Below are 4,668 nucleotides of genomic sequence, written 5' to 3'. Positions count from 1 at the left end.
TTCATGCATTGGAGAAGGAAATGGCAACCCACTCCAGTGTTCTTGCCTGGAGAATCCCAGGGACGGGGGAGCCTGGTGGGCTGCCGTCTGTGGGGTCGCACAGAGTCGGACACGACTGAAGCGACTTAGCAGCAGCAGCACATATATACATACATATACACATGCAGCCGTCCTTAGCATCCACGGGGGATTGGTTCTGTGACCTCCACAGACACAAGAATCCGTAGATCCTCAAGTCCCATTGTCAGCTTTTATACAGTCCCTCATCTGCAGATTCAACCAATCCTGATTATATAGTGCATGCGTGCTAAGTCACTTCAGTCGTGTCCAACTCTTTGTAACCCCATGGACTGCAGCCCGTCAGGCTGCCTCTGTCCATGGAATTCTCCAGGCAAGAATACTGAAGTGGGTTGCCATGCCCTCCTCCAGGGGATCTTCCTGAACCTGGCAGGCAGGTTCTTTACCACTAGCACCACCTGTATGTATTTACTGAAAAAAAAAAAAAAATTTGCATATAAACGGACCCTGGAAAATCCCAGGGACGGAGGAGCCTGGTAGGCCACAGTCCATGGGGTTGTGAAGAGTCGGAGACAACTGAGCGACTTCACTTTCACTTTTCACTTTCATGCATTGGAGAAGGAAATGGCAACCCACTCCAGTGTTCTTGCCTGGAGAATCCCAGGGATGGGGGAGCCTGGTGGGCTGCCATCTATGGGGTCACAGAGTCGGACACGACTGAAGCGACTTAGCAGCAGCAGCAGCAGCAGCAGCAGCAATTTTTAAACCCTTGTTCTTCAAGGGTCAACTGTACATATCCTATAGGTTCTGTTTCTCTGGAGGACTCTGACTAATATAGAGGACCACAGAGCAACATCATCTCCCTGATGATGGGGCTGGATTTCTCCTGAAGGCAGTGGAAATTCCCACTGCCCGCCATCCAGGAATGAGGTCAGACAATGGGGATGTGGAAAAGCAGGTCTTGGGCTGGGCAGTAGGTGCGAACACCAAGGCAAGGCAGTGTCCTGAGCACCACGGGTACTGACACAATGAAGGGAGGCGGGGGTGTCTGTAAATGTCTGGAGACTTGTGTCCATGATCTCCGACCACGTCTCTCCAATAACAGTTAGAAGCCAACACTTCACTTCCGCTCCCCTCCCACTGCCCTGGAACATTCAGGCAAGTCAGCATAAAAGTTGCAACCTGTTCTTTGCTCATGCCACCGTGGGTGGCAAGGTCTGTGCTGTGTTTGAGGGAAAGTGTGCAGGGCAGAGTGGCAGCTGGAGGCAGAAGGAGGGGAGCTGAAGTGGAAGGAGCAGTGCCTCATGGGAAACGTGAAGCAGTGATCCAGAGAACCGTGGCTGGCTGCAGTGACAAGCAAGATGAATTTGTGAAACATGCATGTGGTCCCCAGTGGAGGAAATCTGACTTTACAAGGGAAAATAAAAAGAAGAGGGGGAAAAAACACACACCCAGAAAGAAAGGAAGAAAGGGAAAGGGGGAGGGAGAGAAGTTCCTCGAAATTGAGAGGGTTAGCTTGAGCCTCATAATTAAGGCCTTTTAAAAGGAAGCACGGCACCACAGACTGGTAAAATCCTGGACCTATTGGTGAATGAATGAATGAATTTTAAAAACTATGTGCCCTGGTGCTGAACTGAGCCCTTTCCAAGGCTCATTCAATTTATTCCTTACAATGGCAGCAAGGTCAGTATGCCTGTCTTACTTTGTAGATGAGGATATTGAAACTCGGAGAGGTTTAATAGATTTCTCAAGGTCACACAGCTCAGAACTAGTATAGCCAAGAATTGAATCTAATCCGCTCAGACTCCAAATCAGGGACTCTTAACTGCTACACTCAAGCTTCTTAAGGACATGATCTGCAGAACAACATACTCAAAGATCTCTGTTTAAAAGAGGAAGGGAGAGAGAGGGAGGGCAGGAAATTTGCCCAAGTAAAATTGGAAAACGTAACGTATTATCACTCACTTGGAAAGTCACACAATGAGCAGCAGGCTGAGAGGCTGTGAGGGGCTATTATGGGTAGCTATTGCTTGTAACAAACCAGCCAATGATAGTGAATTTATGTACCAACTTAGCTAGACCACAGTCTAGCCTACTAGTCCGGGTGATGTTGTGAAGGTATTTTTTTTTTTTCAGATGAGATTAACATTTATATCAGTAGACTTTCAGTGAAGCAGATTTCCCTCTATAATGTGGGTGAGTGAGTGAGTGAGTGAAGTCGCTCAGTCGTGTTTACATAATGTGGGTGGGCCCCACCTAATCAGTTGAAGGCCTGGAAAGAAAAAGCGTGATGTCCTCTAGGGAGGTCAGGGAAAGTGTTAGTTGCTCAGTCATGTCCAACTCTTTGTGACCTCATGGACTGTTACCCACAGCTCCTCAGTCCATGGGATTCTCCAGGCAAGAATACTGGAGTAGGTAGCCATTCTCTTCTCCATGGGATCTTCCTGACCCGGGGATTGAACCTGGGTGTCCTACATTGCAGGCAGACTCTTTACCATCTGAGCCACCAGGGAAGCCCCAGATGTACTGTAAGGAAGAGGGAATTCTGCCTACTGCAGCCTTTGGACTTGAGAGAGAGACATTGATATTGGTTTTGTTTATCTTGAGGATGCTGATTAATATAAACCCTAAACTTAGTGGCTTAAAACAAGAACCATTTTTTTATGCTCACTAATTCTGTGGCTTGGGATCAGGCAGGGCACAGCCAGGACTACCTGCCCTTCCTCCACAATGGCTGGGACTGTAACTCAGACGCCTCTCCCAGCTGCAGCTGGAGGGTATAGCTGCCAGAGAGCTTTTTCACTTAACCTGTCTGGCACCTCGGCAAGATAACTAGAAGGCTGGGCTCTGCTGGGAACGCAGCCAGAGAGGATCTATGTGCCTCTCAGAGGGCTGGCCCTAGGGTGGCCACACTTCTTCGATGCAGTCCAGCATTCCAGTGAAAGAGAGATGGAAGCGGTGTGGCCTTTTATGGTCCACCTTGGATGTGACAGAGCTTCATTCCCACCATCCTCGATTTGTCTCAGGGGATGGACAGAGGCCGCAGCTCTCAGTGGGAGGAGTGTAAGAGGTTTTTCAGTAAGGTTGTAAAAGCGCCACAGAGGCCCTAAATTAATCTGTTTAATTTTGCTGAACCCAGCTTTTCTCAGGGTTCCACTTAGCGGCTGTTATGGGTTGAACTATGTCCCCCTCCCCCAATTCAGATGTTGAAGTCTTAACCTCCAGTATCTCAGAATGTGACCCTACTTGAAAACAGGGTCAGAGCAGATGTAATTAAAGATGAGGTCATACTGGGGTAGGGTGGGCCCTAATCCAATATAACTGTGTCCGTATAAAAAGGTGAATTTCGGGCACAGACACAAACACACACATGGAGAGAATGCCACTAGAAGCTAAAGACAGAGGTTGGGATTATACATTTATAAGTCAGGGAATATTAAGGTTGGCCTGAAAACCACCAGATGCTAGGAGAGAGAGGCATGGGACAAATTCTTACAGCCTTCAGAAGGAATGGACCCTGCTGAGCCCTTGATCTAGGACTTCTAGCCTCCAGAACTGTAAAATAAGAACTTTCTGCTGCTGAAGGGCCTCAGTTCATGGTTCTTTGTTACAGCAACAAAGTAATACAGGTATAAACTCCATTCATTCATTCAGTCATTCATGTAGCCAAATTCAAAGCCCTTTAAAACATGGCTCCTGATGATGGACACTTCTTTTCCTCCTCTTCCCTTTCATTCCCTGAAATTAAAATTTTTGTGAAGAGTGAGTAAAATAATATATGCAAAATACTTGGTAATAGGAAGTACATTATAAATATCGATCCACTTTCTTTAGCTATTTGTCCTTTCTTGGTCACTCCTGTTTATTCCACTGATCCTGCCCTGTTGATTTGTTTTTCTTGTTGGACCCTGCATCTTATGCCTCCCTTTCAGACACCTGGGTTTCCAGTCTCCTAAAGAGTTGGAGCCTGACTGTCTGTTCCTACACAAGCTCCTCCTTATAGGTCTATGCAGAGGCCCCAGGCAGCCCCAAGGACAAGCAAGGGGCTTATAAGAGTAGGAGAGTCTAGGGAAATAAGTCTTTGAGATATGTCTAGCTTTAATGTAAGCAGCACAATAGAGAGAAGTCTACTTGAGTCATGTGGAGGGAACATTGCTAAGCCATGGCAAGAGACTGTGCTCAATCTAGGTTCTAGCAAATAGATCTAGACAGATCTGGAAACTTCTTTGGGCCTTGGTTTCCCCATTTATGCAACTCAGATGTCCTCAGGGATCTTCTTTCCTTCAAGAGCTAGACAAGGTTGATATGGATATCCTTCGTAAAATTATAGGAAAATGTCACCCTCTCTCCAAGATTTCTGTGAAATCCCAGAAATACGTTCCTTTTGTTCTTAGTTCTATTTAGGGATCATTTGGATGTGCCTCTCAGGGAGTCCATTTCTACACTGGGGCAAACAAAGCAATTCAGAGCCCCACTCACTCCCTACTAAGTTCACGCCTCCCACGAGGTGTTGTGTCAACAGGCATGGATGTTGTGTTTGCCTCCCACCATTGGTTCTCCCATTGTGAACCCAGTTTTCTGCAAACCACTCCTCAGCCACCTCAAGCCAAGAGGATGTGAACGTGACACTATCTCTGGATCCAAGCATAA

The sequence above is a fragment of the Bison bison genome, unplaced genomic scaffold (assembly GCF_000754665.1).
Source record: "Bison bison bison isolate TAMUID 2011002044 unplaced genomic scaffold, Bison_UMD1.0 scf7180017864160, whole genome shotgun sequence".
Taxonomy (NCBI): Eukaryota; Metazoa; Chordata; class Mammalia; order Artiodactyla; family Bovidae; genus Bison; species Bison bison.
The sequence above is the reverse complement of the archived record's forward strand: the minus strand, read 5'-3'. Positions refer to the sequence as shown.